General features: G+C 37.0%; 1 protein-coding gene across 6 annotated transcripts in view; it reads left to right on the forward strand.

Annotated features, from left to right (window-relative positions):
- Positions 1-24,106, forward strand: part of LOC118192392 (uncharacterized) — a 307,764-nt gene that overhangs the window by 127,172 nt on the left and 156,486 nt on the right. The gene's annotated exons all lie outside the window — the stretch shown is intronic.

The raw sequence follows: 24,106 nt of genomic DNA on the forward strand, positions 1-24,106 counted from the left end.
ATTCTAAATCTTTTGTTTCTATAAAAATATACTGTGCTTTGAAAATATGGATGATAGTACCAGCCGCTCTTTCAGCCACTTCAAAAGCATCAGTTTGTTTAAAAATAAATTGTGCAGTTAATGTCATAAAATTCAAATAAACATCAAACGAAAATTCTCGGTTTTAGACAATTCGATTTAAACGAAGTAAAGTAGCAGACGTTAAAACGCCGAAGGTAAAAATTTACTCTTACAAAAATTTACTCTTATTTAAAAAAAAAAAAAAAAAAAAAAAAAAAAAAAGAGAGAAATTAAAAAAAATATTTAAAAATTAATTAAAAAAATAGCTTTTCATATAGTATTAATAAATATTTATTACGCATCATTGAGGGAAAAAATGTCATATAATTAATTCTCCGTAAAATTTTACTTGAAATTTAAGGTTAAAAATAGCTGTGGCAATACAGCGTAACAAAAATTTGGCGTTATTATCGCTCAAAAAAAAGATACCAAATTTCAAAACGCGAAAATATGTAAATTTGTGTATATCTTAGAAAATTTTGAATAAAAAAGTCTAATTTTTTGCAGATATGCTTAAAAATATACCTACTTTAAGATGATGGTAAAAATTTTATAGGTTATAATTCAAAATTTTTTTCGAAAAATTTATAAAAATTATTTAAAAATAGAAATTTAAAAAATAAAACACAAAAAATGGGTAAATTTTATTTGGAATGAACCTAAATTTCGAAATGTGAGAGAAAAAATCAAAAAAGTTTAATAAAAAAAGAGATATAAATAAATATTTGCCAAATTTAATTAACATTGAGGAGCTAAAATTTTGAGAGCTAATATTTCAAAAACTACTCTTACGATTTTTACAAAACTTGGTATTCTGGCATAATTTGAGTCGTAGAATCGAAATATGTAAAACGATTGGTATGTTATTTCAGAAAAAGTCCGATTTTGTTTCAAAATACCTATGTTAGAATAGTGCTATATATAAATCTAATATATATCCTAAATCGCGCTTTCGAGACATGAAGAACGCAATTTGAATTTCGTGAATCGCCCCAGTAGAACGGGAGATATAGCACTGTCCCAATTTTTTTTTTTTTTTTTTTTTTTTTTTTTGAGCAGTGTACCTTGCAAGTTAAAATAATATTATTAATGATCACATAATTATTAGAAAATAATATTTTTAATGATCGCAGAATCATTTCAGTGGCTAGTCTGAACATTCAGATATATGTTTAGAGGGTTTAACTTATCTGTTAATTCGTGCTTTTGGGTGAGGCATCATCCGAACCGCAATTCTGACTCAGACGAATTACAGAAAACCTGTTTAATCATAACACCGTAATAGAAGCGTGTTTTTTTGTTAAACCCACACTTCTTCCCTCTTCGCATTTTTAGTTAGAGTAGAATTTAACGTTTTGCGGAGTAGAGGGTTACATCTCTCCATTTGAATGCTTCATTATTTTGAAAAAATATTATTTTTTCTGCTAACTTAATTTTAAGAAATTTTAGTTTAGAGTGTAGATAAAAGTAAGTTCCTACCACGTGAGAAATCAGGAAATTTCATTCATGGTAAAATTAGAGTTATTTGCGTTATTAATCGGGATTTAATTTATTTTTGCTTAGATTTTAATAATGAAATCTTTAAAATTCTGTCAACAAGAAATTCTTATGGTAAGCGCTAGACAACTAGAGGTTGATAAGTGATTTTCGGTGGGCAAAAATCATTTAAAATTCTGTTTAGAGATAACAGGACTTGCTAATGCATATTAAAACTGCACAGGTCGATTGAAATTTGTCTGTCAACTCGTTGTGTTAATTAACGCCAGTTAAAGGTTTGCGTTGTAGGAGATAAATCGTAACACAATGAACAGCTATAAATTGGTTGTATAATAATGCATGAATGGTTAGGTTAGGTTAGGTTATTTAATTACGGCAAAGCCTCGAGGGCTATCTGCCTAAGAGGAGGGGTGCCTTCGTGGAGGACCTTCTAAGAATGCATGAATGATATAAGTATTTGGAAAACAGGCCTACATGCAAAACGCCTATTTTATATCTATGCCATTTAATATCGTTTTTATCAAATTTACGTAGTTTAATCGTGCGTTCTCATAAAAGAGAAAAGAAATAGATTAAAAGTTGAAAGATAAGACAATCTAAACCAGGAAAGATTGCCAGGAATTATTCCAACAGCGTATAAAAAGTCATTCCCCCCCCCCCCCCAATAATTCTCCAAATACTGCTATAGAAATCTTTCCAAGAAATGAGCATTAAAATGCTTCTACCGCACACTAGCGGCCGAGTAGTAAGACGGTACTTGGATTTGGGTTCAAATGTCGTCAAACCGGCTGACTGCACAAGAGATTTCGTGACGTCCTCCATGTGTAACATGAATGCGAGTCAGTTTTCCTTAAAAACTCCCAAATTGGCAGATAGATCTCGAATTACTTTGTCTTAGTTAATTAACCATTTAAACATGACAAAGCAGAGATAAAACCGACAAAAGCTTTTACCTATATTACTTTGCTGTCGATGTGGTTAACACCACTGAATCTTGGTAGTTTGGTGGGGGTTCAAACCCAAGTTCCTCTACCAATCCAAGTCTAGGTTCGACCCAACCAAGAACCTTGGGTTCGAACGGGCTGGCCGCATGGTTGGTTTTCTTGGTTTTTTGTATGTATAACGTGAATGCAAGCCAGTTCCCTTTAGAAAGACTTCCAAGAAGGCATCCTTTCCTTAGACAGGTACCCTCTTGTACTTTTACATACTCAAATAACCTAACCTAATATAACATTTCGTGACGTCAATTAATTAGGATACTGTATTAAATGTTAAATAAGGCCCACTTTTCCTGTTGTATTTTTGTTCTAAAATTTGGTAGGATCTTATAAACAGGTACTTTGATAAACGAAATTGAAGAATGAGAAGAAGTTTAATTATCATACTATGTAGAATAACTACACTGTTTAATATTTCGGCGGTTGCGAGGTTAAGAAATTCTTTCTTCCCGAATACGGTCGATATCTGTCCATATTAAATTTGTAAAGAGAGCTATGTTCGTTTGCTCCTAATCTGGTGCTTAAGTGGAATGGGAGCTGAGCTCCTTCACGACCAGCAAAAGGTTAAATACTAAATAAACCACACAGGTAATTACCGTATTCATAAACTGCATAACTGTCGATAATTATAATAGCCATGCCGATTAATTATTCGATTTCAGTTTAGTCCTGCATCGACTGTATTTGGTTCAGTCCGATGTAGCAATGAACCATAATGGAGAATTCGTACGATGGGTTAACCGTGACTGTTGTCAGTCATAAGCCATTAGCTCTATTCACACTCGTAGAACAGGATTTAAACCGTAAGCCAGGAAAGATAAAGTTGCGCATCTGTAAATGTGAAGCTCAGCGAAATCACGACCGAATACCAGTTCGTGTCTGTTTTGCTGTGGTCGGTCTGTCCTTGTACCACGTTGGCCTGCAGTTCAACTGTTAGACATGTAGACAAAATCTTTGTGTCAGTTTCCTTGGGGTAGCAAGTTCTGGTTGTCTAACAGCGAAGTTCGGCTCATGCCACTTGTGCATGGATCGTGTAAAGCCTTTATGTAAACACAGTATTATGAAGCATTGCTCTTTGTTTGAGACTGCTAAGTTCGGGCTTTTGATATATGATTTCTGTTTCTACATATTGCTCCTGAGCTGGTTCAAAAGAACAAAAGCACGGCTACGAAGGCAAAGTCAAGAAGAAGTCTTAGATCTCTTATGTGTCATCAATAACATCATCAACGTCGAGCAAACGAGTATGAGAAAAAGTGAATGCATGGGTGAAATTTACAGTGGGTACAAAAAGTATTTGCACACATACATTTTTGTTCACAATTTATAAGAAAATGAATTAAGAAATACAAAAATTGGCATTTAAAACATAGAATAAGCTTATTCATTTAAATTAATTACAAAAAATATAATAATATTTTTGTAATTAATTAAATAAAAATAAAATATAATAATAAAAAATATTTTTGCAACAATATTAAAATATTTTATGTCAAAAAAGTATTTGCACACTCAACTCAACTTTAGCAAATTTGAGTTTTTATGCTATTATTTGACAGTCCTCCCGCAGTAAATAACATACGTAAGACGACTATAAAAGGAGGTGTTGTAGAAACGTTATCAGTTGATTGTCGATTTCAAACTGTAATGGCACCTAAGAAAACTGAATTGCCGATTTCGTTGCGAGAAAAATTGTTTCTCTACGTGAAAATGGCCTAAGTTATCGAAAAATAGGTAAAAAAAAGTACATGTTTGCTTCTCTACTGTTCGGTATGTTATAAAACGTCATAAAGAAAGAGGATCTACATCAAATAACTTGCGCTCTGGACACTCAAAGAAACTTTCACTGAGAATGAAGTGAAAACTCATAAGAGAAGCATCGAAAAATCCATTTATTAGTGCAATTACTTTAGTCAATGATGTCGCTTCAACATCTGGAGTTCAAATCTGTGCCCAAAGTGTTCGAAATGTCCTGCACGATGCACACATTTATGGGAGATCTCCAAGGAAAACACCTATCATAACTGAACGAAATAGATTGAAGAGACTTGAATTCGCTAAGGAATATATCAATAAGCCAATTGATTTCTGGAAAAATGTCATATTCTCCGACGAGAGTAAGTTCAATATCTTTAAATCAGATGGCAGGAAATTAGTTTGGAGAAAACCTTGTACTGCTTTTCATACCAAAAATATTTTACCTACAGTTAAACATGGAGGAGGTTCTGTTATGATTTGGGGCTGCATGGCTAGCAAAGGAGTTGGTAATTTGTGTTTCATTGATGGGAATATGACAGCTCGAACCTATATTGATGTGTTGCGAGATAACTTGCCACAAAGTGCAATAAAATTGGGTATCAGTAATTCGTACTATTTTCAGCTAGACAATGATCCCAAGCACACTGCCGGTATAACACGTATGTGGTTGCTTTATAATGTTCCCAGAAAACATGCCACTCCACCACAATCACCAGACTTAACTCCTTTGGAATATTTATGAAATTCTTTGGATTTAAAAATGAGAAAAAGGAAGATTTCAAGCAAATCTGCCCTTATTGAAGAGTGATAGAATACTGATCCTACTGTTACAGAAAATTTAATTAAATCAATGTCAGCAAGATTACAAGCAGTAATAGATGCTAAAGGAATGCATACTAAATATTAGTTATTTGAAATTTGCTTATATATTTTATTTCTTTTGTATTCATGCAGTTGTGCAAATACTTTTTTGATACGAGATATTTTAATTTTTGTTACGAAAAAGCATTGTTATTTATATTATTGTAATTTTTCTGTTTGTTTTGGATGATTAAACTTATTCTGATTTGGCAATACCAATTTTTTTATTTCTTAATGCTTCTTTTTATGAATTGCAAACAAAAATGTAGGTGTGCAAATACTTTTTCTACCCACTGTATAACCTTTGTTTCTCCTTTTCGGAAAAGTTAACCGAATGATTACCACTTCGGAAGAAGTTGCGAACACCACTGGTGAAATTTGCTGCAGCAATATCAAACAGAAAAATCTCAAGACATTGCGTAAGCAGAAACCACCGTGAATAACATTATGTTTGAAATGATCAGAATTTAAAGCAGATAATATGGATAGCATTTGATATCTGCAGTTATCAAGCTAAATAATCCCCGAACTACTGGTAAATTTATCATAGTATAATAAGGCTTTTTTTTTTTCATTCAGCAATTATTCGATCTAATAATTGCTGAATGAAAAAATAATTGCTGAATGAATTATTAATTACTTTCCTTGAAGTGTAAATCTGAGCGATTGTTTCAGGTCCTCAGTACGATTATTAGTATAAACTCATTTTGGACAAGAAAGACTTTGTAAAATATAGAAATTATTATTAGTACGTTATATTTATTGGGCTGGCAACTAAGTAATTGCGGATTTCACTCATAGATGGCTTCAGTTGAATTTTTAGGGTTGCAGACGTAGTACAAATGTAAAACACATTTTGTTATTTGATAGTTGGCAATTCAGCTGTCAATCAGTAAAAAAAAAAATTTTTGATCGGTTGCGTAGTTTTCGTTTGGCGTTCGTTGAAAAATGGAAAATCAAAAGGAACATTTTCGTAATATTTTGCTTTATTATTTCCGCAAATAGAAAAAAGCATCGCAAGCTCATAAAAAGTTATGTGTTGTTTATGGTGACGAAGCCTTAAAAGAACGGCAGTGTCAAAATTGGCTTGCCAAATTTCGTTCTGGTGATTTTTTACTCAAAGATGAAAAATGCTCTGGTCGTCCAGTTGAAGTTGATGACGACCTAATCGATTCGGATCATCACAGAACAACACGTGGGATTGCAGAGAAGCTTCATGTACCACATACATGCATTGAAAATCACTTAAAACAACTTGGCTATGTTCAAAAACTCGATACATGGATTCCTCACGAACTGAAAGAAACGCATTTAAAGCAACACATTAACAGCTGCGATTTTCTAAAGAAACGTAATGAAAATTATCCATTTTTAAAACGACTGATAACTAGCGATGAAAAATGGGTTGTTTACAACAATATCAAGCGGAAAAGATCGTGGAGCAGGCCAGGTGAACCAAATCAAACAACATCAAAAGCTGATATTCATCAAAAGAAGGTTTTGTTATCAGTTTGGTGGGATTACAAAGGAATTGTCTACTTTGAACTCTTACCCGATCAATTCTGATGTCTACATTGAACAACTAACGAAATTAAACAATGCAGTTGAAGAAAAGCGGCCCGAATTGACAAATCGAAAAGGTGTTGTATTCCATCATGACAATGCAAGCCCACACACATCTTTGGTCACTCGGCAAAAATTATTGGAGCTTGGTTGGGATGTTTTGCCACATCCACCATATAGTCCTGACCTTGCACCATCTGATTACTTTTTGTTTCGATCTTTACAAAACTCCTTGAATGGTAAAAATTTCAATAATGATGATGATGTCAAATCGTACCTGATTCAGTTTTTTGCTAATAAAAACCAGAAGTTTTATGAACGTAGGATTATGATGCTGCCTGAAAGATGGCAAAAGGTCATTGATCAAAATGGGCAATACATTACAGAATAAAGTTATTTAGTTCCATGAAAAAATTGTCTTTGATTTTCTAAAAAAAATCCGCAATTACTTAGTTGCCAACCCATTACATTGTAATTTTGGAGATTTCCTCGCTGTGATGGTATGTAATTCCGTTTGGTTCACCTCCGTGTTCGGAAACCATCATAGCGGTGCACACACTCACTAGTTACCCATCGGCATTTTTTTCAGCAGCATTCGAAGATAATGCCCATTATTTTCGACTCTTCCAACTCGGAACCTTATGATGGAAATTTTACAATGCTCGAACTGAAATGTGCTTTGTCTCTAACACATAGATCTAGCCCAGGACCTGATACAGTAAGTTATAAAATGGTTCAACGTCTGAAGTCCTTCTCGTTCTCCATAATAGGAGGAACAGACATTCCCCAATAAGTGAAAGAAAAACAACATTTAATAATATTCTTTTTCTGAGACAAATATTCGAAATGCTTTTCCAAAGAGAGAAAATTTGATATCTGTCTTTTTGATATTCATAAGGTTTATGATAAGATTTGGCGACAAGGCATTTCTAAGAATCGTTATCATTGTGGCTTGCGTGGGGTTGTTTCGCTGTATGTGTAACTGTATACGAAAGTGAAATTTATACATCACATGGAGATGAACTATAATCCTTTTATTGCTGCTAGTATATTTCAAGATACACGGGATCTCTTCCTCAGCTTTATATTTAGAACCACAATCAACTGAATTCTCCTTTCCTTGAATGTGGTTTCAATTTTCGTTCGGAATTTCTGTTATTCTATGTTCTACCAACGTTTGCCATCGCTTAGGTTCAAACATTAGCCAAGATGATACATTACTTGAATCACTCCATGTATGTATAGAATGAACTTCCACCTAACTGCTTGTAAAGTGCTTTAACAAACAGCAGCACAGAGTTCCAATCGTCGAACCGAAATTGTTTTGATGGGAGCAACTCGAGTTCTTGCTATCACTATTTGATGTTATGGATAGGTGGTTATAAAACAGCGTGAACAATAAATGTGTTCCGTGCAATATATGAGCAATTAACAGACTGACTGATAAAACAGTAAAAATAATATCTAAAATAGGGCTAGATACTAAATAGCAATACTAAAAATAATTAAAAGTAAAATACGAAAAACGAAATAATACATAAATAAAAAAAAGTGAAAATACTACATAAAATAAGGCAAAATACATAATTCAAGGTTTACAATTCAGCTTTTATAGTTCAAGGAGATAAGTATAAACAGGGAAAAAAAAAAAAAAAAAAAAGGGGCAGAAAAGGCTAACTTAAGATAAAATAAATTCATTACAGGTACAGAGCATACAAGGACTGTGCTGGTGACGAGGATGGCAGCTGAGAATTACTCCAGTCTGTCTGAGATTTTGTGTGCAATATTTACGCAATCGCATATGCGTTTCCATGCATAGCTATGATTTTTCGAAGTAGCTTCGGTCCATGCATGGATGTGGTCTGCTACTGTAACTACTAAGATGATGTTCGACAGTCTCTCTGCAAGCGAACAGATAGTGGTCCGGATCTCCTGCCATCCCGCATGAGCAATGGTCGTTTTCGCGTAGTCTGAAGCGATGCAGGTAAGTCATGAAGGGACCATGCCCTGTTAGAAACTGATTGAAGTGAGGCGAGCCACTTTTTAGAAGCCAGGGCAGACTTTTGAAAAAAAATCTGTGAACTTTTCTTCCGGTGATCTCTGTCTCCCACAGATGTTGCCGACGTTTCAGTAATTCTCTCTCGACCTCAGCTTTTAAGAACGAGCCCGGGAGAGGCACATCAAGTGTGCAAACGTGGGGGTTAGTTGCTACTCTTTTGGCTATTGCATCTGACATTTCATTACTCAGTATTTCGGTGTGGGCAGGTAGGTACCCATTGGAGTTCACACCTATCGTATTTTGGTGTTCTTAGTAAGAGTTTTTGTATGGCCCTGACGAGTGGATTTTTACTGCATGTGCCTTGGATTGCCTGAAGGCTAGAGGCTGAGTCTGAATAAATACTAAGCCCACCAGCGGCCGAGCGGTAAAGACGCTGAACACTGGTAATTCGGTCCGAGGTTTGAATCCCGCGAACAGGCTGGCTGCATGGGCGTTTTCGGGGCTTTTCCCATGTGTAACGTTTATACGAGCCAGTTTTCCTTAGAAAGTCCTCCACGAAGACATCCCTCCCTTTAGGCAGATAGCCCTCGTGTGCTTTGCCATAATTGAATAATCCAATCCTGAATAAATACTGGAATAATTAATTTTCCAGTGCATAGAGAAGTGCAGCTTTTAATGAAATGAGTTCAGCCTGAAAAACTGAGTTGTAGTGCTTAAGCTTTTTTTCCCAGGCCTTTATGATCTGGTTCCCATGTAGAACACAATATACGCTACTGGTATCACATTCTCCTTTGGAACCATCGGTGTAGATTGCAGCGGCTTTGAACTACGTTGGTGACCTGCAGTTAATCGAGATGTCGAGGCGGCCCGAAGCCGCCCATAGACATTAGCCTTTACTGAAACCGAAAGCGGTGGTTACTTTATTATGGAGGCACTTAATAGATGGGCCATCGTTGCCGGCTGTGAGGGAGCGGACAAATTACATCCATGCCTTCTCCTAGATTCGAACTCGGACCCTTCGGTATGGCAGTCAGAGTCATTTACCACTTTCTCGTCTGGGCGGTTGAAACTCGATCTTATCCACCATCAAGCTGTACGGACATGTTTAGGAGCCTTTAGAACACCTTCTGGGGAGAACTGGTGTGTTCACTGCTTCGAACCGTCACTTAAGGCTGTAGCAGTTGTTTCTCCTTTACTAGTTGAGCCCACCAGCGGCCGAGCGGTCGCTGTTAGTTCGGTCCGAGGTTCGAATCCCGCGAACGGGCAGGTTGCATGGGCGTTTTCGTGGTTCCCCCATCTGTAGCGTGTATACGAGCCAGTTCCCTTAGAATGTCCTCCACGAAAGCATCCCTCTCCGTAGGCAGATAATCATCGCATGCTTTACCGTGATCAAAGAAACCAAACTATGAACCTATTTAATAAATGCCTTTCTGTTAGGTCGATAGCTCTCGAGGTTTTGCCGTAATCACAGAAACCAAACCAAACCTTTATTATTTGAACATAATACCATAACCTCACCACCCAGTTCGGGTCCTCATGTTGATGACTCATATAATTCCTTTTTCAGAACACGCCTTTCATGTGATACTCTTTTGCTTTCAGAATTCGGTTATCTACAAAAAAAAAAAAAAAAAAAAAAAAAAAAAAAAAAAAAAAAAAAAAACTTATTTACGAATTGGTTGTTGCTTGGAAAGAATGAGCTGATTTCATGCATAAGGAAATATTTTATGCATTTTGTTTTCAGGGGTACATAGAACTCATAAATTTTTCTTTGGCCACAGCTAGCAACTTTCTGTATAGTACTTTAAATTAATAGTTCATTTTAGTTCCAGTTTTTCAGTGGATTTTAATAATTCTATTTAAAAGTATTTAGTTTGTTTTATTACGTATTTCCTTTTGAGTACAGGTTAAACTTTTGTAGGTATTTAATGTATTTCAGGTCGAATTATTATTTTAGTACGGTGTTATTTGTTTCTAAATATATTAAAGTGCCAAAACTCAGAAGAGGCATTACGAGAGATGCATTAAGAAGGCAAACAGCTGAAGCACAAAAATTATGAAGAGCTACAGAAAATGAAGAAGAAACCAGTAGGAGACTCAGCAGGCAAGCACACCAACAAGAAAACTTACTCACTGAAGCAACTGAAGAAGACACCATAGGAGAATCAGCAGAAAAGCAGCAGTTCAAGAAACCTTGCGTGCTCAAGAAACTGAAGCTAAAACGAGTAGGCGGCTTGGTAGACAAGCAGAAAACCAAGAAAATTTGCGTGCTCAAGGAACTCAAGCCGAAACGAGTAGGAGGCTCATCAGACAAATGGAACGTCAACGCAATATGCATGATGAAGAGACATGAGAAAAAATGGAACGTCAACGCAATATGCATGATGAAGAGACATGAGAAAAAGGTGCAAGTTGACGAAGGACACAAGACTCAGTATCACCGTCAAATTCGAGTGGAAGAAGTAGAACAGGATGCTACTAAATGAGGAACGCAAAACACTTCACATAACAGGCAAGTCTAATCTGAAGAAACAATGATTTTAAGAAAAGACCGGCTTCGCATGAGTACAGCACGACATTCACTTAGCATTCTTCACAATGCAGGAATATGTGGGCTCAAAGTTTACGTTGAGAAACACTGTGGGTTCAGTGGAAGCTTGTTGCGATCTCTGCAGTGAACTCTTCTGTCCAGGAAAAAGGAATACGGAAGATACGTGCAGTGCTGTCACAATGGGAAAATTGTAAGAACTGAAAGAAGATATCCAGAAGAATGGGGTAATTTAATGACCGATTTTTTTCAAGATTTTTTTTGCTAACGTACGCACTTATAACTGTCTTCTTAGTTTTGCTTCCTTGAGTGCCAATATAGAAATGCCTACAGGTTCAGGTCCCTACTGCTTTAGAATTCACGGTGCCATATATCATCAAACAAACCACCTTCATCCACCTCATCCTGATCAAAAACAATATGCGCAGCTTACATTTTAAAGGAACGAGAGTTAGGTGCTGAAACTGCTGCTGCTATCCGTATGTACATCAATGGTGAAAGTGTTGTTACAGGTGAGCACAGAGGACGTTACAACGCTCCAAAAGAAAATGAAGTTGCAGTTGTTTTCAAGAGTGTTATATGGCCGTACCTCCATCCAAGAGAGTTGTTGTAATACATACAAGAATTGTTGGTCTCATTCATATCAGGACTTTAAATCGAAACTTAGAACCAATGACGTATGTAATGTTCTTTTCTCATGATGATCAAGGATTCAAAGTTAAACAGCAGTACACAGAATGGCAGTTTTACAGTCACAGAGTGTCTGTGTGACGACATTGATACGACCCTATTTTATATGACCGAAAATTGTTAATCAAGCCCAAATAAAGCCGAACCATTTTATAGTGAAATATTTTTATACATTTTTTTTTAAGATGTACATAGAACTTATGAATTTTGCTTTGGCCGCAGCCCGCTCATCGGCCTGGCTTGCCAGCTAGTTTACATTATTAACCGCCTAGTCGGTATTGTGATTAGTGACTCTGACTGCCGTACTGACCCTGGATTCGAATGCCGGAGAAGACATGAATATTTGTAAGATTATAGTGGCCACGTATTGCCGACACCTGGTTGGCGGAACTTGTAATCCACATAAAATTAGTCTCTGTTCAGAGGGGGCACTCAAATGCATGGCGAGCCGAAAGTTTTCTCGAGAGGTTGATGGTAGGGAAAGAGGGGTGCGAGACACTCAGACGGCCTCCTGGTTGTTCTCCCTCAAAACTGAGGTGGGCTTCACAGTTTGTGCGGTGGGACTATACCTTTACAACCTATGGTAAAATTCTGGTGTTCCATCCACTTATACCTGTACCTATTTACATTATTATTTTCCAACTACCGGTATAGTGGTTAGTGACGCTGACTGCCCTTCCGATGGGCCCGGATTCAAATCTCGTAGAAAGCATGGGTGTTTGTGAACGTATGTGTCTATGCAGCATGAAAGCAAACAAAATGCACGGGACCCAAATGTCCTTTCGAGAGATAAAAGTGTGAAGGTTTATGATGAATGGGAGTGATATGCCAAATTTATAGTGGTTCCTAGCCTACAGACCTCTATTTCGTAGACCACTAGCCATAATCATGAAGTCATCAAGTTTACACAAATTACATGCAGAAGGGGACAATGAGAAATTTGGTAAAGGGAAAAAATATCGCAAACTGAAACGGAGAATACGAGGGTGGATACCCCCCCCCCCGAAAAAATAAGTTTACAAGAGTAATAAAAAATTATTTATCAACAATAGACAGAAAATACAAAAGGGAAATAAGAGGCATACTTGCCCATCATCTTTCCACATAATCTCCAAATCTATTTAGGCATTTATCTGAACACAGGACTAACTTGGTTTACCCGGCTTGGTAGAAATCACGTCCCTGCCCCATTGAGCCAGTTCTCGATAGCTGTTTTCCCATCACTGTCTGAAGTGCTAACTATGTGCTCTATCGTCTTGATCGCAGAAGAATCAACCGTCACCCTGGAGGGGGCCTAATTATCTTAATTAAGCGCTCTATCGCCCACTACCAAACAACACTGCCACAGCTTTTAGCCCTGGAGGTCCTAGCTATCACAGTCACACCACTCACTACACGACCAGTCACTTTTATCTCTGCCTCCAACAATAGACACATGTAAACATTGTGCAAGATTTTGATGCACTTACTAAACTCAACAGCAAAGTCATTTTAGTCGGAGATCTCAATGAACAACACCGCGCGTGGAACTGCACCCACAACACATTCCCTGGAAATGTAATACACCGCTTTCCCACTAAGGCCGGTATTACAATTGCAGTTCCACAAACCCCCAACACGTTACGATGGAAGGTCTGCATCAATCCTTGACATATTCTTACTCAAGGGCTGTACATTTAAATCCATTGACAGTTTGAATGAACTGTCATCGGATCACAATCCAGTCCTGATGGACCTAGACCTCACCCTTTGTAACACATCACACAAAAAGGTCTTTATTACTAATTGGTCTGGATTTACCAAAGCCTTAAACAACACCACAATACACATTCCAACAGCACACACAGGTGAGGAGTTAGATGCTATTGTCAACGACTTCACCCTGGAACTACAAAATGCCTTGCAAGCTAATAGCAAGCCTGCACGTGAATGCAGAAAAGACAAATGCAACAGTGAAATCAAAAGACTCATCCAACGAAGAAATGCTGCAAGGAGAGAATGGCAGCGATCAAGATACCCTCCCGATAGAGCACTACTCAACCAGCTTAACCGCCAAGTCAGGGCCCTTACACGTAAACAAACAGACCACGACTGGGCCGTATACCTCTCTTCACTCTCCTCTGATAAAGATACCATCTGGAAAGCTACTAATCAGCTTCTGAGATGCCACATAAATATTCCGCCCTTAACTGGCCCTCAAGGAATTGCCTACACCGACACTGAGAAAGCTGAGTCACTTGCTGATCGCTATACTACTCAGTTCTGCACTAACAACATATCCTACTCCCAAACAGAACACCTTGTCACCTAAACACTTACAAAGTTTCTATCAAAACCATACACAACCAACACTCCTCCTGTCAGGCCTTCAGAGGTCTATGATTACATCATTAAACTCAAGACAAAGAAAAGCCGTGGACTTGACTCTGTCAGTAACAAAATGATCAAAAATATGGGAGTTCTCATGATCCTGAAACTTACAAGAATAATAAATGATATGCTACACCTGGGACACTTTCCATCACCATGGAAGACTGCAGTCATCTCCCCTATCTTGAAGCCTGGTAAACCAGCCACAGACCCTGTCTCATACAGGCCAATCAGTCTACTGTCATCGACTAGTAAAGTGGCCGAGTTCATCATACAGCAACGTTTACTCCAGCACCCGAATGACAACAATCTCCTGATAAATGAGCAACATGGATTCAGAAAAATGCATTCCACTAACCACCAACTATATAGAGTTACTGAACTAATCTCACAAGGCCTCCAGGACAAGTCCATCACAGGAGCAGTTTTTCTTGATGTCTCTAAGGCCTTTGACAGAGTCTGGCTGGAGGGCCTCATATATAAAATCATAAACCTGGGCTTCCCAGATTACATCACACACATCACATATTCTTACCTTATGGGTCGACACTTTGTCGTTCGTGTCAACAACAAAATCTCTACCCCCAGGCCCATCAGGTCTGGGGTCCCACAAGGGTCCATTTTGGGCCCGCTCTACTTCAATATTTACACGAACGATATCCCACACACACAACACAACACTCTAGCAATGTATGCTGATGACACGGCAATTCTATTACAAAATGCATCTCACGGCTCAGTGATACAACTACAAAACCACATCCACACACTGGAGTCCTGGCTAACGGCTTGGAAGATCAAGATAAATGTGGATAAATCTGATGCTATCCTCTTCACGAGGAAAAAGAATATCGACTTTGATATCCACATTAATATGTATGACACCACTATCCCCTGGACCAAGCAGGCCCTATACCTAGGTGTTACTTTAGATCAAACTCTCACATGGACCCCACACATCACAAAGCTTATTGCAAAGTTCCGGGTACGTAAAGCTACACTTGCCCCCTTAATTGCCCGGAACAGCGTTCTCTCTACTGACAATAAATTACTCATTTATAAAGCCATGTTACGTTCCATCTTTACTTATGCCTGCCCTGTCTGGATATATACTTTTGATACAAACATTAAGAAACTGCAAGTCCTGCAGAATGTCATACTAAGGCAAGCGGCGGGTTGTCCGTGGTTCATTAGAAACTCGGCAATCCACCGTGAATACAATGTTCCATACCTGAATGAGTATATGGCCACTCTGGCCCTCAGATTTTACAGAAATATACCTAGGGTTTCCAACCCTACTATACCTGTACTCAGTTATGACTACAAAACTCAGGCCTACAAAAAAAGGCCACTTGCTGTTCTAAGACATTTAAACTAATTATTTATGTATATCTGTACCAATTGTTCTGTACCTCTGTTTCTCTTATGTATTTATGTATACCGTTATGTCATCTTCATGGTTATTCCCACCCACTATAATATACTATTTTTCATTTTTGCATTCATGTACTTAATGACTTGTTATTGCTTTTATTTTGTGTTGCCCTGTTTATTTAAATTATGCATATGAATATCTAAAAATGTCACACACATGGACTCTTGGACTCTGTTGCACATTGGCATTTCTTTTTTACTTCACTTTACTCCGCACTTATCCTCGCCCAATGGGGCGTGTTAGCTACTGAGGTAGTTCAGTCTCTACGGATCGTTTTGACTTCATCTCCATGAACAATCTTCTTCTACGTGCTAATATTTTATTCACTCATATCAGCATGATCGACCAAGCACTAGATTAGGAACTTTATGTGTTCGAAAATCGTTCATGACGTTATCCTAGGGTAGCGCACCATGCGCGGGTACCTGACTGGACAGTACCAACGTACAAATGCTTGATCCGAAGAGAACCTCGTTGCAGATAAAGGTTCCTTCAATTTCTGAAAAAGGGGGAAAAGTCACTGGATGTTAAATCTGGGCTATATGGGAGGGGAGACTCCAGGAGACTCCAGACTTTCCACTTAAGCTTTTGCTGCTATTAATCCCTGCACTGACGGCACGTCATCGCCAGCTGCGTCTGCAGTAGACCAAGAAACATCGGAATTGGACATTAGAAGAATGGAAAAAAGTTGCATGTTCCGATGAATCACGTTTTCTGGTCCATCACATCGACGGACGTGAGCTAATACGCCGATTTCGAAACGAAACTCTGGCCCCCGGATGCACAGTTAAATAGAGTCAAGCCGGTGGCGGAGGGTATTATAGTGTGGGCAATGTTTTCATGGAGCACATTAAGACCCATAATTCCCATTGAACAATCCATCACGTCTGTGCGCTACGTGAGCATCCTTGCAGACCAGGTTCAGCCATTCATGACAAGAGTATTTCCGGGGGGATGGTGTTTATCAACAGGATAATGTACGATGTCATAAGGGTCGAATCGTCAAGGAGTGGTTCGAACATTTCAGGGACATTCAAGTCATGTATTGGACTCCAAACTTTGTCGGACATTAATCCAGTAGAGCATTTGTGATCCCACATGGAAAACTAAATTGGTGCTGCCAACGCTACCCTCTCGTAATGTGCGAGAATTGCAGGACCAGCTGGTGAGCGCTTGGTACCAGATCCCTCAGACTACGTATCAACACCTTGTGGAGTGAATGCCACTCCGGGTGCTGGCAGTTTTGAAGGGCTAAAGGTGGTCTTGCATGTTATTAACAGGGTGGTTAAAATGTAATGGTTCTTCGGTGTATTTGTGTAATCTTTTTTGCAGCTTGAGCTCGTAGGTGAAGCGTTGATTATTTGATTCTGTACTATAGCTTTTCCCAAATATTTTAGCCTGGCAACCTAAATGCATCCATTTGCAATTTATTGTAACTCATATTCATATAGTTGCTCTGAAGAGGGGGGGGAAGAGGAAAAATAATGAAGTAATCCTAACCATATATATATATATATATAATTGTTAAAATTTAATTGTGAATCATAAATTAACTCTTAACGAGTAATTATATATGTTTACGTTGTAGAGACATTAGATTAATTGGAAAAGCCGGAGAGATGAAAAAATATGCAACCGCCTTCGCCGGGAATCGAACCACGGACCTCTGAAATACCGGCCCAGTGTGCAGAACCACTACACCACGAAGGCACGCTAGGAAGTTGGGAGAAATACCTTATATACTCCCCTTTTTTAAAGGGCAACTGGGGGTTTTCAGGGGACCCAATTGCCAAAGCCTGGGTGTGAAGAAACCTCATCCAACACCCTTTTAGTTCGGGCGTCACTGTAGAGACATTAGGTTACTTTTAGGAAGCAGGAAAGATGAAAAATTAGCAACGCCTTCGCCGGGAATCGAACCACGGTCCTGTGGAATACCGACCCAGCGTCCAGAACCACTGCACCACGAGGGCACGCTAGGAAAGTGGGAGAAATACATTATATACTCCCCTTTTTAAAGGGATACCGACTGGGGATTTTAGCGGACCCAATCGCTAAATCCTGGGTGTGGCTCATCCTCATCCAACACACTTTTAGTTCGGGCGCCTCTGTAGAGACATTAGGTATTTTGGAAGCAGGAAAGATGAAGAATTAGCAACCGCCTTCGCCGGGAATCGAACCACGGACCTCTGAAATACCGGCCCAGTGTGCAGAACCCCTACACCATGAAGGCACGCTAGGAAGGGGGGAGAAATACCTTATATACTCCCCTTTTTTTAAAGGGCGACTGTGGTTTTTAGAGGACTCAGTTGCCAAATCCTGGGTGGGGAGAAATCATCATCAACCACCCTTTTAGTTCAAGCGTCACTGTGAAGACATTAGGTATTTTTTTGAAAGCAGGCAAGATGAAAAATAGCAACCGCCTTCGTCGGGAATCGAACCACGGACCTCTGGAATACCGGCCCAGCGTGCAGAACCACTACACCACGAGGGCACGCTAGGAAAGTGGGAGAAATGCATTATAACGTGATAAGAAAGAGAACTACAAAACCGTACGCTATCCACCAGAAATAGACTTCCCATCCACACTTTGGGGTCTAAAAATATTTTGCGCTTTGCGACCTCTTCAAGCTATGAAGCAATAATTTCAATATCCGCTCTAAGAATAGGAAAATTAGTTTCAGCATATCAAATGCATATCATTTATAAGCACAGATTCTTTAGCATTTAGAGGAAGATAAACTCAAATTTGTCTTTAAATCCTTAATTAAACTTTTTTGTACGTTTACTTCTTGTGTTGTATGCAAAATGAAACTGAGACCAGCTATCGAATGTACTAACAGTATACTTTGAATTTTAACTTTTATGGTTAATGTTCCTTCCAGCCACGAAATATTAACATGGGTGTTATGATGTACACTAAAGTTTTTGTTTCATAACGCATATGAATACGTATAATTTTAATTGAGAAAATAAAATTAAGAAATACTTGATCTGCTGTTATAGTTTTACTAGATTTAATATCATAGCTATTAAAATATCAACTATTTTAAGTAAAGATTTACTCTGTCTTAAGTATTTGATATATGTTATTCTTGAAACTATCTTATAGGCTTTGTAGGATTCTTGCAGTACCATGAGAGGCATAGCTTTTAAGTTGTGAAATAGTGATAGTTCTCATTCCTTGGAAAGTCCTCTACCGAGCCATCCTCAACCTTAAACAGAGAGTGGTATTATGTTTTGCCTTGTTATAGTCAGTCAAATCCTAAAGAGTGAATTAACTTTGAATTCGAAGGGTATTGATACAAATCTGGTCTTTAAATTTTGCTTGTCGGCTCAGTTATTAAACAAAAATTCAGCTGTTTGATTTTTAAATTGAATTTAAGAGGCGTTGTGACCACTTTTAGCTGGAAAGTATTATATTAGCAACAGCTGAGAAAATTTTAGAGCAATCCATAGACTGATTTTTCAATGTGTTAATGAGTTAATTGATTAAATGAATTAATTTGAAATATAGCTTTATAGGATGGAGGCGATGAAACCAAATCTTTCGCTAATTTCAACATACTTATTCTCTTTCAGCCTTTTCTTATAAAGGCTTCAAAGTTACTAATTAAAGATAAATTCATCTGTTTTAAGAAAGTGAGATGTCCTACAGGTGTTTTTATTGGAAAGTAATCATGACAAGAAATTTTAGAGATATCTGATAAGCTAACTTTCGTGACAGTTGTTTTGTTGTACGTGAAAAATAAGAAACGTTTTCTGTTGTAAACAGTTAGTTTCTAGGTGTTACTACCAGCTGTATAAGAATAACTTGGATAGTAGATCACGTAGTCGTTGACGTCACGTAGCCAGCATAAATCGTAGCAGGTGTTTATTTGAAAGATCATGCCGAGCACGAATTTATTTAGCCATTAAGTGAAGATACCATCATTTTTCTGCTACACATAAATAAAATTGTCAGAAAAGATTATTTCTGATTTTCTTTATTGCTGTATTTAGGAGAACATGCTGGTTTTCGTAATATTGAATATTCGGCCATTTATTGTATTCATTATAATCCCTTGATACCGACTAATTCTGTGCGGAATTGCGTGGTTTGAATTTAGCTCATAGTAGAAAATTTTATTCTAAAGCTATTTATCGTCTAGCACGATAGTACGTTCGTTTAAATTATTTAATGTCGTAGTGGAAATCATGTTCCAGTATTCTTCGGTGTATTCATTGATTCATTTCATCGCTTAATATGAATCATGACCAGGCATAACGTCAGGGCCTATCTTCAAATACTTGCTTTTTACTTAGAATAGAATTTCCTTAGGTATGCAATAAAGGCGAATTAGTATTTTAGTTAACTTTTAGTTGCACTTGATTGTCCTTTCTGAAGGTACATCATTAGGTGTAGCATAACATTCCGATATCTGCTCTGAAGGGACATTAAACTTAATTAATGATTATATAGGCTAAACTTAGCCAGCTTTTTTAAAAATACATGTTTCTAAAGTTTTCTGCTGAAATAGTATAAAAAGTCAAACCCAAATATGGTTTATATACAAATATATATAAAAAATATCAGCCAGTGTTGCATCGGTAAACGTGTAAAATATTGATGCAGCCTCAACTCATTTTTAAAGAAAGGGATAAGAAACTTTTGTTATGTGAAGGAAATTTGATTGTACTCTCCTTGGGTATTGTTCAGTTTAAAAAGATAGATAAGCAAGTCTAAGACTAAAGTCTAAACGAAGCACGTCTTCGAAGTTTACCGCAGTTCTTGTTGAAGTATAGAATGGCATAGATCAAGACATGCATGTTTTGCTAACTTTTACTCTTTAATTTAGCAATTCGTAGTCTATGTTTAGACGAAAAGTATTGTAATGTCGGGTTATCATTTCGGACATCTCAATGTTAATAACGTACTTTAATCCTCTCGAAATCTCCTTGATGGCGAAACTAGAGATGTTCATTCATCTTTTAGGACTTTTTATTCGGACTTGACAGTATAACTGATAGATTAAATATCTTGGGGAAAATATTAAATTTTAAACGTCGCACCTCGAGAAAAGTATCAATGGACGTGGAGCGCGTTTAAGTAATTAATGTCTATTGTTTTTGTAACTATTTATAAGATTCGCTATATTAATTTTTGTTTTATTTAATTCCAAAAAAGTTTGTCTTATTGTTGAGAATAACAATAATATAACTCTTGATAATATTTGGATGATTACGAATGATCAAGAAGTAATTAAAGCCATTGCTAAAAATCAAATCAAAAATATAAAGTGTTACGATTTCGAAAACTTATATATTACGTTACCTCTCAATGAAATTTACAGTAGTTTAATTTAGATTTACAATTATTTTTCCAGCATTAAAGAAATTATAGAATTTGAAACACGGAACACATATCAGAAATGCGCACTTTTTCACAGTTATGTAAAATATCAAGAAAACATTTATCTACAAATTAAATTTACTAATATGTATTACTTAAATTTAATAAAATAATACACTCAAATACCGAAAATCCGCCAACTCCTGAAATCCGTGCAACCTCTCAAAATGTAAACATTCAGTTTATAGGTTCAGAATTGCAACATGGAGAATGAAATACTGAAGAACCAAACAATGATGTCGCAACAGAAATACTCACCAAATCATTGACATCATGGTAAAAGTGTCTTTCTTTTTTTTTTTTTTTTTTTTTTTTTTCAGCTGTTTTGTTGTTTTATCCGTATTTATTGTAAGTAAAATTTAAAATATTTCAGCAGATGAAGATGCTACAGAGGAATTTATAGATGAATTTTCTGCGCTGGTGGCAAAAGAAAATCTTACCCCAGAACAGATTTTTTATATGGACGAGACTGGACAATTTTGGCGATGTTTGCCATAAAAAGACATTTGTGACAAGTGCACCTATTCCAGAGCTCTGAAAGGAGTAAAATCCTTACCTGTGATCTACATCAATAATAAAAATTAGTGGTTCACGAAAGCAACTTATGACCGAATTGTTCATGTCACATTTCGTTTAAGAGGCTAAAAAAGCATTGTAACAGTGTGGAGCTACCATCAAATTTCAAAATTTTGCTATTATTAGACAACTGCTGTGCACATCCATATGCAACCGTTTTAACGTGTGATAATGTCGTTGCCCTTTTTTTACCCCCAAATACTAAATCATTGATCCAACCAATAGACAAGGGTATAATTATTTAATGCCACTACAAATTGGAGTTTTTGTGTGTGGGAAGAAAGAAATCCAACATCATGAATTGCATCTGTTTGTCAGCAGAATCAGTCATCTGTTTCCCAAACAAACAACGTTAGTAAATGAGTGGTGTAATGTATGGACATTTTCTTTATTTATTGAAATTGAGAGCGATGACAGTGAATTTTTTGGTTTTAGAGTCAGTGAAGCAAAGGTTAAAAGCAAGAGAATTCCTTCTGTATTCGAAATGAAGAACAAATGAGTAGGCAAGAAGAAGATATGGTTGAATGGGTGATGTTTCCAGATGAGCCAGCACTGGCATATCAGATGACAGATGGTGAAATTATTGGCTCTGTTTTGAACTCGACAGTGCAAGGAAACGATTCCGACACCGACACGGATAGTGAATTCCGTGGGAGTGGGAAAATGTCTTTTAATGAAAGCTTGGCATATGGTGAAAAACAACTAAAATTTTTAAACAGCAGAGCTAATGACGGAGCAAGAGAGAGAGAGAGAGAAAAGAAATATTTTACGCTTTATTGATGTTCCTAATTTTCAGGGGCGTAGCTAGAGGGGGGCAAGGGGTATCTGTCCCCGGGTGCAGAATCCAAGGGGCGCCAAACTGATGTTACGATATTTTAGAATTAAATGTTTTCCATCCTTGGCAAGCAGTAGGGGGCGCGAAATCTTCAGTTGTCCCTGGGCGCTGAAAACCCCCTACGACTCTGCTAATTTTGGTGTGTCTTTATTGCGTATGCCCTTATTTATTTTGATTTTTAGTCTGAATATTATGATTTAGCTTTTCTATCCTGAAATCCACACAGCCTCTGGTTCCAAGTATTGCGCAATTCTGACCTTGTACTATATTAATTTTCCACCTGTTAGAAAGTGGAAATCGAAAGTTATTTCGTTTAATTTTTCATATGTCGCTTTTGTTTTTGAGATTCAAACATATATTATTTCTTCCATTTCTGCTATGAAAAAATGCTTTTCTAGGAAATTAATTCTTTACCAGTTGATTATTTACATTTTAATTTCTAAAGAAATGGCTGCCTTCATAGAGGAATTTTTAAAGGGAACTGGTTCTATTTACATTGCACGTACGAAAAACATAGAAATACCTATTCAGCAGGCCCATTCACCTTGATTCAAAGACAGGTAAATCACGGTGGTGTATGTACTGTTAAATTTTTTATTGCAGGGCATTATTTATTTGCTTCAAGATCCAGTATTATTTGCAGTCCATTGCAATGATTTATTGTTCGACTCTGTATATAAATTTTATATCTTATTGTAAATGTTATATAATAATAACGAGCTGAAAATTATGTAAAATACGAGATATTAATAAGTTTTTGAGTGGATTGGATAAAATATTTCGAGGAAAATTTACTTAAGGGAAGAGACTTCTTGGACGATTTTCGTAGTAAAATTGACATTCACGTAACACATTGGCAAAAACACGAAAGAATCCACGCACCCCCATGAATCCAACGACACGCAGGCTGCGTGTTCGTCGGATTTGAGCTGAGGCTGAACTACCTATGCTCATTGGGCTTATCCACTCGGCCACTAATAACCAAATAAGTCTTTCGATTACGATTAATATCCTAAAAAACTTAGTTACTGACGTTCTGTAGCTTAGTTTCCATTTTAATAAAAAAAACTTGTAGTTATTTTAGTGAAACAATGCCTATTTATTGCCTTTATTACTAGTATTAAGAATATTTATTTCGTCATTACTTATGGCAAAAATCGGCGTCTTTGCGAACTTAATAGTAGCTGCCGGAGCCCTGGCCAAACAAATAGTTATACATTTTACACAACAAAATGCTAAGTTTAAACTTTCTTTGTTATTTCTTTGATATTATTTTTTTAATTTTATTATTTCATAGCAAATAATAGAAATTTCAGAAACAGAGAAGTCTCCTCTTACTTTACATTCTAGTTGTGTAAAAAAAAAAAAAAAAAAAAAAAAAAAAAAAATTGAGTTACCAGTTCGCTGAATCTATCTTTGCTACATTATAAGTATTCGAGGAAGAATCGCAAATGAAATCGCCTGCACAGTTCTTATGGAAATTAAATATGGATTCAGCAGGACCAAAAACTATACATTTATTCAACGATC

The sequence above is a fragment of the Stegodyphus dumicola genome, chromosome X1 (genome assembly GCF_044657685.1).
Source record: "Stegodyphus dumicola isolate Sdum_Otavi_A_Nest chromosome X1, ASM4465768v1".
NCBI classification, from domain to species: Eukaryota; Metazoa; Arthropoda; class Arachnida; order Araneae; family Eresidae; genus Stegodyphus; species Stegodyphus dumicola.